At 48.7% G+C, this 13,458-nt stretch overlaps 2 pseudogenes; both read right to left on the bottom strand.

Moving 5' to 3' along the window:
• Window positions 1-2,510: 2,510 nt before the first annotated feature.
• LOC109752705 (uncharacterized) lies at window positions 2,511-5,425 on the bottom strand (annotated as a pseudogene).
• A 307-nt stretch (window positions 5,426-5,732) lies between these two features.
• Window positions 5,733-6,838, bottom strand: LOC109752706 (F-box/kelch-repeat protein SKIP25-like; annotated as a pseudogene).
• Between the last annotated feature and the right edge of the window lie 6,620 nt (window positions 6,839-13,458).

Here is a 13,458-nt window from a genome sequence, read left to right as displayed (position 1 = left end):
TGTTCTTATCTTCTTTCTGGAAAAAAAAATTCTTACTTTAGATAGATACCTGTCTAATTTTCTTACTATTTTATTGCTTGTTATTATATAGTGCGATGGTTTTGGTATCCGCCCCCGTCGGCCCTCGTCCTGTCTATGATTCGGATGTGGTATATATTATCTTTGTAACTATTGGTTCATTTATTGTTTATGAAAATTATGCCGACCAACGTGACATAGATTTTATTTATCTAGGAGGTATGTGAACCGGAAATTCCAACCGACCCTATTGTCGAGAGGTTAAATTTAATTGAAGGAGAAAACAATTTCTTGAAGGAAAAAATAAAAAAAAATTGAGGAGGAGAAGATGATATTGGAGTTGCATGTTGCGGATGTCGTCGATGATCGCAAGATCAAGATGGATGCAATGCGCTTGAAGATTAGAAAGATTAGAAAATATACCATTCATACCGAGGCTTGGTATCATTATGCCATTGGATCAATTGTTACCTTGGTTGCGATTATGATCGCATTTGTTTTCGCATTGAAATGTTTTACCTAGTTTCAATGTATGGTTTAATTAATTAGATGCTCTGGAGAGCTATATGTTGTTATATGAGTACTATGTATGTACTTTGGTTTTAATGTGATGATGCCTATTGGTCCCGGTTAGTGCCACCAACCGGGACCAAAGGCCCTCCTGCTTGGGCTCGCCGCACCGGCCACGTGGAGGCCCATCTGTCCCGGTTCGTGTAAGAACCGGGACTAAAGGGCTAGGGCATTAGTAACGACCCTTTAGTCCCGGTTCAAAAACCGGGTCAAAATGCCCTTACCAACCAGGACAGATGCCCCTTTTTCTACTAGTGTAGGATCCCTGCCCAGATCCGGTGGATGGTGGGATTGGTGTTGGCAGCGGTGGCCGGCGGCCCAGGCATGGTGGCGGCGAGTCTCGCGGCCTCTGGGCATCGTGGAGGTGCCGGCGGCGGCGAGTGATTAGCCTGGTGGTGGCGGCGGCCGTGCACGGGAGTTGGATTCCTTCGAACAGATCTGGGTGAAAACTTGCTTTTGGCTATTGCCAAGGCCGGCGGTGGCAACGCTATCTGCATCGTTTCCTTTTTGAAGGCATCGCCGTGGAGAAGTTCAAGGCCACTCTCTGCTACCTCCGGAGGAAACCCTAAATCGGATGATCGGATGACGGCGGCGCTCTAGTGTCGTTCCCCCTTTGGGGCGTCATTCTTGGAGGTGCACACGTGATCGAGGGACCAGAGGACAGATTCTTTGGTGGAGCGGTGCTTCATCTCACTCATTGATGGTAGCGGATCTCGGCGGCATGGCGTTGTGGTGACTCGGCGTCCGATGCGCGGAGATAGACTCGGGCAGGAGGGTGACGCGGTCTGGCGTCGTGGTGGCGTCGACGGTAGCTAGACCGGGCAAGGTAGATGCAGCAGTACAGTTCTGAAGATGGATTGGTGGCAGGTGGCTGCGGCGGCCTCATACCAGGCAGGCGTCCGGGTTGAGTAGTGTGCCGGACCGATGGGTGCCCCATACCCGGCAGGCGTCCTGGATGGGACCTCAGGTCTTAAATGGTAGGTTTGGCTGCGAGGTCCGTTTGGTATTAGACCCAGACTATCAGCATCCCTTCATCAATTGGATAGGAGTAGCGACAGATGTTGCCTAGACGGTGGCTTTAGTCTTACGTTTGTATTACTTTGTAAGGTCTTGTGTGAATAATTAATAAAATGGCTGCATGCATCGTCCAGATACAGAGGCCGGGGGTCTTCCTCCATTTTTAAAAAAAATATCCCCTGGTTTCCTGCAAGCTCAATTAGTTGCACACCTATATTAAGCTGTGCATAGCTCGAAGCAAATCTACCAAAACATACTTATTATTATATAAAGAAAAGCATAGCCCCTGTACATGGACTCAAATCTATCCCCAGCTTTTCATCGCCAAAATTGACAGCAAACAATCACCACAATGGATATCATACATTTAGGTACAGGGCACAAGAATTGAAACCCTGGCTGTTCACGGTAACCAGGAATCCTGATGACCTTCGTCTTGTCTTCCAAGTTCCCTAAATCCTGGTTCATAAAATGCAGATCCAAAAACATGGACACTATTTTTCTTGATATAAACACTAGAAAAGGACCTACAAAATAACTAGCAAAGGCACAAAGCAACAATATATGAGACAACTAATGCACAGAGAAATATATGAGACAACTAGCTAAGGAACTTGCATAGTGACGCTCGTAGCTGAATGTACAGACCATCATTTCGACAGAGACAATTGCATACCTGAATGTACAGACCATCATTTCGACAGAGACAATTGCATAGCTGAATGTACAGACCATCATTTCGACAGAGACAATTGGGCCATAAGTTGGATTTTTCTGGTTCAGCATACAGGGACATTACATGAAGAGACAAAAGCAACACGCATCTCTCTAGAGAATCCCATAAATGCATAAGATCACACTACAAGTCCAAGGAACATGCATAGTTGCATATCGTGTAAAGAGTCTTACTTCCCCCGGTTTGAAGCAATCTTAACACAGAGCTCCTTCAAAACCGAGGGATAGGTGGTATAGGCATGATCCCAGCCATTAGTTGCCATCCCAGCCTCATTTCATGTTGTACTGCCTCGTCTACTTGCCCTCCTTCCAGAACTTGTGACTTTTCATCCTCCTCCATGTTGTTATCCTCTATCACGGGTAATAATTAAATCTGTGTAGATGAAACTAAGCAAAGCCCTGAACACTTTTGCTTCCATGTCTTTGATATGTATGACGGTGGATGTCTCCTTCATGGGGCCAAAGAGTTGTGCCATGAAGACTTTAGACCTGGCTGCAAGCACACACCGGTGTGCAGCGAACCTCTCGCCGCTGACCTCGAATGTCACATCAGCACCCACCTTGGTTTGAAGGAGATTGCTAAAATGCTGGTGCATGTCAGAAGGGGTGCCCCCAGCATCCTCGGTTTTGGGATCCTTGGAAACAACCATGATGTCGCACCGGACGGTGAAACAATCACCCTTTAGATCCGATGATCGTTCGAGGGCATCTCTTCTCACAAACTTGTCATTGCCCCAGCAAATAGCACCGCTGGAGAAGGTGCAAGCCTTGTTAGCTTCACAAATGTACACTGGATTCTGCTTCTCAAGCTGGTCGATGAGGCTGAAACTGAACTTGGCCTCCACGGCTACTGTAGAACAAGAGCTCAAGGAATCGATAGATCGCACAGGTTTACATCTTTGCCGTGCTGTACAACAACCTTAGCTAAAGATCAGTTAACTACCCCTACTAGCTAGCGCTGCCAATCCTGTGCAGTTGAGAGCACAACTGAACGTGCTTGCATGGGAGGAGGAGGTCCTGAAGACGTGTGCCAAGTCCTGCATGATGCGATCCTGGCAGCGTTGAGCAGGTTGGTAGTGGTGACGACGCCGCCACGCTGGAAGTGGGCCGAGTTGGGGTAAAAATCAGGTCACGTGGCCAGTTAATCAAAACTGGTTTGACATCATACTGAAACCACCTGAAGGGACGAAACTTATCCGGTTTAAATAGTTAAGGGACTAAGTTTTAGTGGTTTTGAAGTTGAGGGACGATTTCTAGACTTGCGCAAGAGTTCGATGACGAAAAATATACTTATCCCTTTATGAAATGCATTTGACTGAAACAAAAAAGAATACCATTGAACTCAATCAAAAAGTTCTCCCCGTGTTTTTCCACAAACTGACAGATAACATTTTCCTTATGTTCACATAGTACATCCCGCCAAGGAAAATGTGTTCAAGCTTCATCATGATAAGCTTTACCCTGGTGAATAAATCGACACTCCAGAAAAACCAGTGGTGTAGTTGTGTTTCTATTTCGCAGCACAAACAAAAAAACATCTATCCAGAATTAACTAATAAAGGGGCACAAATAAATAAAAATCTTTGGTTGGTTTGGAAAAAACATAATATGTCCCGCAATTGTGCATACCCTGATGAACAATATCTTTAAAGGTGCTAATATTCAGTATTCAGGTAAAACAGTGAACTATGTTAACACCAGCACAGCTCCAACTAAGCTAGCCAAAAGATATTAATTACATAAAGAAAAATCATATAATATGCTGTGTTGAAAATCTGGACCCATCCCACTGGAAATAACGAGTAGATAAGTGCACACAACTGCAACTAGATGCTCGGAAATTGCAAAAACACCGAATTTCGATAACATCGACTGGAAAATGTATCAATGTACAGGCATTTTAAACTTTTGCTTTTTCAGGGGCATCTACAGTACAAGGTGAAACACAAAAGGCAGGTACCTTCAGAAAAATTATTCAATTTATACAGCCAGCCCATCAGTGACGGAAGGGAAAAAATGTGGCAGCCAACACAGCAAGACTAGCTCAGACATCAACACCGGCGTAGCTCCAAGTAGGTTGCACAAAAGATATTTGTTATATAAAGAAAAATTAAAACCCTGCCTGTGCACTCATATGTGCTTTTCCCCAGCTTTTCTGAGTAGATGGCAATCATCTGTGCTCCAAAATAGAAAATACAACAGGATGAAAGTAATATTTTCAGGTACAGAGGACAAGTAAAGCATTGGACATAGCAAAAACATTTCAAGCTCCGACCTTCCACTCTGATGGGGAGCGCCACCCAATGAGTACGTCGAGCACCCAGGAGAAGGTTCCAAGGTACTCAATAAAGATTTCACACTGACGCTGTCGTTTATAATACTGAAAAAATTATTTCCCTTAAATCCAGGACCATAAAATACCTTTCCAAAACATCTACATTGTTCTTCTTGATAACCAAAGCAACAGTATACGAGACAGATAATGGAGAGAATTGTATGAGGATATAACGACTAGCTAGGAAGCAATACACGCAGATTACCATCTCTCTAGTTGATGCCAAACATGCAAAAGCATGTCACTTCAGGTCTAACTAAGGAACATCCATAGCGTACCGTACGCAGAGTCTTACTTGCGCTGGTTTGAAGCAAACTTGAGAAAGAGCTCCTTCAAAACGGAGGGATAGGTCGAAGCTACATGATCCCAGCCATTAGTTGCCATTAGTGTTTGCAAGCACGAGGGGGGCTGGACTTGGATAAACTTGAAGCACGCCTCCTTCAATCCCCGGCAGTGGTGCTGCTCGGCAAAAGCAAGAGCGGACATCACCGTGCTCACACCTATGTTCTCAGACAAGTGCTTCTCGCAGATGCATTTGAGCCTTTGTACATCATATCTGTCAGCCGCTACCAACAAGTGTTGAAGCCATTGCAGCAACATTTCATCCTCTAAAACTGCCTCTTTTTGTTGCCCATCTTCCATGGCTTGTACCATTGCATCCTCCTCCATGCTGACACTGTCCTTGTCCATCACAGGGAATGAGTCTGTGTAGATGAAGCTAAGCAGTGCCTTGAACACCTTTGGTTCCATGTTTCAGTGTTGCCATTAGTGTCAGTCTACCTGACCTGACAGAAACCCCAAGTTTCAGCGTTGGGAGTTGAGATGGATGAGCTAGCGAACCTTGAGGCTTGCACCGACGTCACCGCGCGGGGGCCGGGCTTGCACGGAATCGTCGCCGCCGCTCGACCCGCTGCGCCGCCGCGACAGGAAACAGAGTTTGCTCGCCGATGGGTGCGGCCTAAATTAGCTAGGGTTTGTAAGTCACCACGTTGTTGATTGCGCTTTCCAAGGCCCTCACAGCCCACGTTGCAAGCCCATACATCGCTCATGGCACTGTTTGTGTTTGAAATATAAGTCTATTTTTCACCCTAAAATGCGTCCTGATGGACAAATACTCCCCTGAACTGGAATTTGGTATGATTTCAACCCTCAAATCTACAAAACCGGATGAATCTCCCCCTTAATTAGGTGGTTTTGCTCCTGACTTGTCAGATTTTAGGCGGTTTTAGAAGTCTATTGGGCATTTGACTGCCATGATTGAAGCTGAATAGATTGGAAGTTTTCCGCAAAAAAAAAAAACGTGGCACCAAATCAACTTTTCTTGGTTGCATCGGACCAGTCCATCCTTGCTCATTCATTTTCCTTCATTCGCTATGGATCGGATGTCGTTGTAGACCAACCCTGCTTTTCTCCTCGTACATGGTTTACCTCTTCAACCAAATCCTCAGTCCATGACGAAGATCGTGTCGCCATTATCCACGGACGCCACCGCAGGACCTTTCCATCCAGTGAGCATGCCAGACAGCATGTCCTCACACCGACCGGTCACGAGGTTGAACATGGCGCCCTCCTTGCCGCAGCTGCAGCGTGGGTTGACTATGCGGACCTTCCGCCCGCCCCGTAGTGGCTTGAGCGGCTCCCACGGCGCAGACGGCCGGTGTGGCGGGGTCCGATATCGCGCTGGAGCGCGCGACAACGAGGTCGTACCCAGCGCCAACGCCTCTCACGATGAACACGCGGCCGCGCGCTGCGCCAGCCATGCACAACCTGTGCGGGCCGACCAGCCAGCGCGGCATGGGCGCAGTGGCCGGGTCGAACACGAGTGGGCTACAAGGCGCTGGGTGGAGCATCTAAGTGAACCCCATGACGATTTGGCCGTATCCATCGTTCTGATGCAGAGGCCGGGGAGTCCCCTTTTCGAAAAGAAAAAAAAATGACGAGGACGAGACACCCTGCTGCAGCCACGGACTGGAGCGGCAGCCGGCGGGAGGGAAACGACTGGTGGCAAAGTGCCAGGGCGGCAGCATGTCCCACCGCGCGCGCGGCGATCGGGTCATAGGCCGCAAAGGATGTGCCGTCATCGCCGGCGCCCTCGGGGAGCGCGTAGAGCATGAGGAACAGCGGGAACGACGACGCGTACAGGCGGCGGCACGCGACGTGCATGATGAGCAAGCGAGCTTTACTCCGTCTACGCATCCAAATACCATGCCACGTCAGATGATCTTGTCCCAAAACCACCTTAAATCAAAGGAAAACCACTTAAGGGGGGGATTTACCCAGTTTTAAGGATTTGAGGGTTAAAATCATACCAAATTTGAGTTAGGGGGGCTATTTGTCCTTCGAGCTACATTTGGGGGTGAAAAATGAACTTTTTTTTTGTGTTTTGGGGCAAAGCCTCAAAATGGAGCTGAATTTTGCATCACCTAAAAAAACTGAATTTTGCATGAGTATAATAATAATAATAATAATAATTCAACCAAAACAATTTGATTTTGTATTTACGCAACGACTAACTTGACTGTAATTTGTAATTTCGTGAACTCAGTCAGAATTCTCCACCTCTGTACTTACCGAAACCGAATTACTTGTCACCGAGTCGTGTTTTAGAGGGCCGTTCCGTCACGTACAACAAACCGGTCCAACGAGTCGCCGCTGCTTCACTCGCTGTGGCGCGTATGTTTTTTTTAGCAGTAAACCCAAGCTTTATTGAAGAGTATTAGGGTTTACACCCAATCATCTGTAGGGGACTCGTGGGGAACATTCTAGCAAGGAGTGTCTCTACGAGTCCTCCATATCACATATGTAATGATCCGAGTATGGCATCTTTCTCTTGTGACGAACAATTTCAGTTGGAATAGATTGTTGACGCCAAAGAAAGTTGTGTACCTTCCATGGCATGTCAACTCGCCATATAGTAGCCTATGCTTTCCCTTCCCTTCTGCGACAGGATCAGATGATCCTGCGGTTCCTTTCAACCAGTTTTCTCTACCGCCAACATCCGGTGTGCGGACCTAATGGAAAAAATCTCATTCTTCTCAAAATTCCAGGCCCAAAAATCCTGTGTTCTTAATGCACATGGGGATACCCATTATTGCATCATGGCCGGCTGCTAAGAACACTTGGCCAATTATCTTCCATCGCCAAGTGGCAGTCGTATTGTCAACCAATTCACTGACCAACATGGGTGGGTGGCTGGATAGACACGCATACGGTCTCAAAAATTCATCTCGTTGAATCCATTGGTCGCTCCATACACGGGTATATGGTCCATTGCCAATCCTTCTAATCAATCCCTGACAGAGAACATCCCTTCCTTCACTGATTGAGCGCCACAACTGTGAGGGGTGGGTGCCCACCTCAGCAGTTAGGATTGATGAATTAGGGAAATAAATCGCTTTTAGCAATCTTGCACGTAGGGATTCAAGTGTCTGCAAAATGCGCCATGATTGCCTCGCTACTAAAGCAAGATTAAAAACCTCAAAGTCTCGAAAACCAAGGCACCCCATAAACTTTGGTTGTGTCATTACCTTCCATGAGACCCAGCTCGGTCTAACGCTTGCCATCTTTGCTGCCCCACACAAACTGTCGAGTAAGTTTGTTAAGGTGCTCACACAGTCCACTGTGTAGCTTGGAACAAAGCATGACTTGATATGACTGACACTTCTTTTCCTGCTAATGGGAGAAAGGAAAGGACCACGATCTGTTGGCATGGTTCCCGGATCAGAAGAAAGGGAAACAGATCCAACAAGAATTGAACTAAAAAGGTTATTTTGAGGGGATGATTCAAGGCATACCCGGAGAAGACCACCGCCGGAGAGAACAAAGGCAGGAACACCGAGAATAGCGATGAAGAGAATTCGTCGAAGCCTCCAATCCGACGAACGAACCCGAAAACACACCATGTAGGACTAAACTAACAGATATACAAATGGGGGAGCGGCGCCTGGCCCCATTCCCCTGCTTCTCTGGCCGGACGAGCCGCAGAGGACAAACGGAGAGGAGGCGTCAGAAGAATAGGAACGAGCAGAGTGGCGCAGAGAGAAGCCGCAGGAGAGAGAGAGAAGAAGGAAGGAAAATCGAAAGATAGCGTTAGGGTTACTAAAGGATATTGGCTTATATAATGCCTTTGCACATCATACACGGTCGTTTTACCGAAAAAGGCTTTCGCCCCGCTTTATATATAAAGCAAACCGCCAGAGCACAATATCCAACATAGGAGGGCACAGCTCAACAAGCCCTAAAAACACACACGCCCAGACACAACACCGGTTGGGGCAACCATAATAGGCTAATTAGGCTCGGGAGGAGGCGGCGGAAGCGGGGGTGCCAGACGAAGCGTCATCAAGCGGAGATCGTCGATGATGGTGTTGATGGCGTCTCGGTCGGAGGGGCGGCTAAGCGTCCGCCAGAGCTGGAGGAAACCACACATTTTAAAGACATCATCAGTGGAACGTCGAAGGGGAACATGCTGAATCACAAGCTTATTGCGGATCGTCAGAGTCCACACTAGCACCCCAATGGTCAGCCACCTAATGTGGTGGGCCGACGGGGGGACGGACTGGATCTCCACGAAGAGGTCGGGGACGTTCAATGACCGCCAACGGCTTCGCGAAAGCAACTCCAAAGGAATTGGGCCGTGACACACGCAAAGAAGATGTGGTTCGAGTCCTCCAACGTGCCGCATAGGGGGCACATCCCATCCCCGGGACCATTACGTTTGAGCACCTCCACCCCAGAAGGTACCCGGCCTCTAACCCACTGCCACAAGAATATTCTGATCTTGAGTGGAAGTTCAATGGCCTAGACCGCCGTGAGAGCATCTGGGGCCGTCGACGGGGCGATAGCCTGGTATAAAGACTTAGTGGAGAAGCGGCCCGAGGGCTCCAGGCGCCAAGATATGCAGTCCGAAGCACTGTCAACGTCGGGGGGGTGTAGGGTGATGCACTCGAGCATGTCCTCCCAGGCAGCAACATTTGGTGGGCCAAAGGGGCGGCGGAACGTGAGGCGCCCTAGATCCGAAAGGGCGACCTCGACGGAAACTCTAGGCTCCACCGCAATGGAGAAGAGGTCCGGGAAGCGGGCAACAAAGGGTGCATCACCGGCCCATCTTGTTGGGGAACGTAGCGGAAATTCAAAATTTTCTACGCATCACCAAGATCAATCTATGGAGTAATCTAGCAACGAGGGGAAGGGGAGTGCATCTACATACCATTGTACATCGCGATGCGGAAGCGTTGCAAGAACGCGGTAAAGGAGTCGTACTCGTAGCGATTCAGATCGCGGTTGATTCCGATCTAAGCGCCGAACCACGGCGCCTCCGCGTTCAACACACGCGCAGCCCGGTTGGGGAAGACTCCGTCCAGCAGCAGCACGACGGCGTGGTGGTGGTGGAGGAGCGTGGCAATCCTGCAGGGCTTCGCCAAGCACCGCGGGAGAGGAGAAGGGAGAGGGGTAGGGCTGCGCCAAGAGAGAGGTGTTCTCGTGTCTTTTGCAGCCCCAAATACCTCAAGTATATATAGGGGAAGGGGAGGGGCTGCGCCCCCATCTAGGGTTCCCTCCCCAGGGGTGGCGGCAGCCCCCAAACCCATCTAGGGTGCGGCCAAGGGGAGGAGAGAGGGGGGCGCCACTAGGGTGGGCCTTAAGGCCCATCTGGACCTAGGGTTTGCCCCCTCCCACTCTCCATGCGCCTTGGGCCTTGGTGGGGGGGTGGGCGCACCAGCCCACCTGGAGCTGGTCCCCTCCCACACTTGGCCCACGCAGCCTTCTGGGGCTGGTGGCCCACTTGGTGGACCCCCGGGACCCTCCCAGTGGTCCCGGTACGTTACCGATAGCACCCGAAACTTTTCCGGTGACCAAAACAGGACTTCCCATATATAAATCTTTACCTCCGGACCATTCCGGAACTCCTCGTGACGTCCGGGATCTCATCCGGGACTCCGAACAACATTCGGTAACCACGTATATCTATTCCCTATAACCCTAGCGTCATCGAACCTTAAGTGTGTAGACCCTACGGGTTCGGGAACCATGCAGACATGACCGAGACGTTCTCCGGTCAATAACCAACAGCGGGATCTGGATACCCATGTTGGTTCCCATATGTTCCACGATGATCTCATCGGATGAACCACGATGTCGGGGATTCAATCAATCCCGTATACAATTCCCTTTGTCTATCGGTATGCTACTTGCCCGAGATTCGATCGTCGGTATCCCGATACCTTGTTCAATCTCGTTACCGGCAAGTCTCTTTACTCGTTCCATAACACATCATCCCGTGATCAACTCCTTGGTCACATTATGCACATTATGATGACGTCCTACCGAGTGGGCCCAGAGATACCTCTCCGTTTACACGGAGTGACAAATCCCAGTCTCGATTCGTGCCAACCCAACAGACACTTTCGGAGATACCTGTAGTGCACCTTTATAGCCACCCAGTTACGTTGTGACGTTTGGTACACCCAAAGCATTCCTACGGTATCCTGGAGTTGCACAATCTCATGGTCTAAGGAAATGATACTTGACATTAGAAAAGCTCTTAGCAAACGAACTACACGATCTTGTGCTAGGCTTAGGATTGGGTCTTGTCCATCACATCATTCTCCTAATGATGTGATCCCGTTATCAACGACATCCAATGTCCATGGTCAGGAAACCGTAACCATCTATTGATCAACGAGCTAGTCAACTAGAGGCTTACTAGGGACATGGTGTTGTCTATGTATCCACACATGTATCTGAGTTTCCTATCAATACAGTTCTAGCATGGATAATAAACGATTATCATGAACAAGGAAATATAATAATAACCAATTTATTATTGCCTCTAGGGCATATTTCCAACAGTCTCCCACTTGCACTAGAGTCAATAATCTAGTTCACATCACCATGTGATTAACACTCACAGGTCACATCACCATGTGACCAACACCCAAGAGTTTACTAGAGTCAACAATCTAGTTCACATCACTATGTGATTAACACTCAATGAGTTCTTGGTTTGATCATGTTATGCTTGTGAGAGAGGTTATTAGTCAACGGGTCTGAACCTTTTCAGATCCGTGTGTGCTTTACGAATATCTATGTCATCTTGTGAATATCTATGTCATCTTGTGGACGTTAGCACAACGCGGTTGATGTAGTCGTACGTCTTCACGATCCGACCGATCAAGTACCGAATGCACGGCACCTCCGAGTTCAGCACACGTTCAGCCCGATGACGTCCCTCGAACTTCGATCCAGCCGAGTGTTGAGGGAGAGTTTCGTCAGCACGACGGCGTGGTGACGATGATGATGTTCTACTGACACAGGGCTTCGCCTAAGCACCGCTACGATATTATCGAGGTGGACTATGGTGGAGGGGGGCACCGCACACGGCTAAAAGATCAATGATTAATTGTTGTGTCTATGGGGTGCCCCCTTGCCCCCGTATATAAAGGAGCAAAGGGGGAGAGGCGGCCGGCCAGGAGGGGCGCGCCAGGAGGAGTCCTACTCGGGGAGGGGGCGCGCGGCTTGCCCTGGCCGCCCCTCCTCTTCTCCACTAAGGCCCACTATGGCCCATTAAACCCCCGGGGGGTTCAGGTAACCTCTCCGGTACTCCGGTAAAATCCTGATTTCACCCGGAACACTTCCGATATCCAAATATAGGCTTCCAATATATCAATCTTCATGTCTCGACCATCTCGAGACTCCTCGTCATGTCCGTGATCACATCCGGGACTCCGAACAACCTTCGGTACATCAAAACTCATAAACTCATAATATAACCGTCATCGAAACTTTAAGCGTGCGGACCCTACGGGTTCGAGAACTATGTAGACATGACCGAGACAGGTCTCCGGTCAATAACCAATAGCGGAACCTGGATTCTCATATTGGCTCCCACATATTCTACGAAGATCTTTATCGGTCAAACCGCATAACAACATACGTTGTTCCATCATTGGTATGTTACTTGCCCGAGATTCGATCGTCGGTATCTCAATACCTAGTTCAATCTCGTTACCGGCAAGTCTCTTTACTCGTTCCGTAATACATCATCCCGCAACTAACTCATTAGTTGCAATGCTTGCAAGGCTTAAGTGATGTGCATTACCGAGTGGGCCCAGAGATACCTCTCCGATAATCGGAGTGACAAATCCTAATCTTGAAATACGCCAACCCAACAAGTACCTTTGGAGACACCTGTAGAGCACCTTTATAATCACCCAGTTACGTTGTGACGTTTGGTAGCACACAAAGTGTTCCTCCGGTAAACGGGAGTTGCATAATCTCATAGTCATAGGAACATGTATAAGTCATGATGAAAGCAATAGCAGAATACTAAAAAATATTTGAGAAAATAAATACCAGAGGGGCCACCCAGGTGCCCACAAGGCATGACGCGCCCCTGGTGGCTTGTGGGGCCCCTGGTGATGCGGAGCATCCTATGGTCATCCCCATGGACCCACCTTTGCCTACTCGAGTGCAAAGTGGACCAATGACACAAGCCCATGTAAGAGCTCTCGAAACCGAGGTGACATCTCTCCTTTTGTGATATTCCATATGACCCACGTGAGACATGACTACTACCTAAAGTGGGAATGCTATGTGTGATTAGGTGTGGAGAAGACCCTCTTGGAGATGCTCGTGAAGATGAACAAGTCCCCAAGTACACTGATGAAAGGAATCGCTGAAAGTCTACATGACCCGGACATCCGGCCCCTGAAGACAACAACAGCAGCAGCAGCCCAACAACGCAGAAGCTATAGGGTCCGGACATCCGGCCTGGCCCCGGACAT

Source organism: Aegilops tauschii, chromosome 6 (assembly GCF_002575655.3).
Source record: "Aegilops tauschii subsp. strangulata cultivar AL8/78 chromosome 6, Aet v6.0, whole genome shotgun sequence".
Lineage (NCBI taxonomy): Eukaryota > Viridiplantae > Streptophyta > Magnoliopsida > Poales > Poaceae > Aegilops > Aegilops tauschii.
Note: the sequence above shows the minus strand (reverse complement) of the source record. Positions and strands in the feature narration are given on the sequence as shown.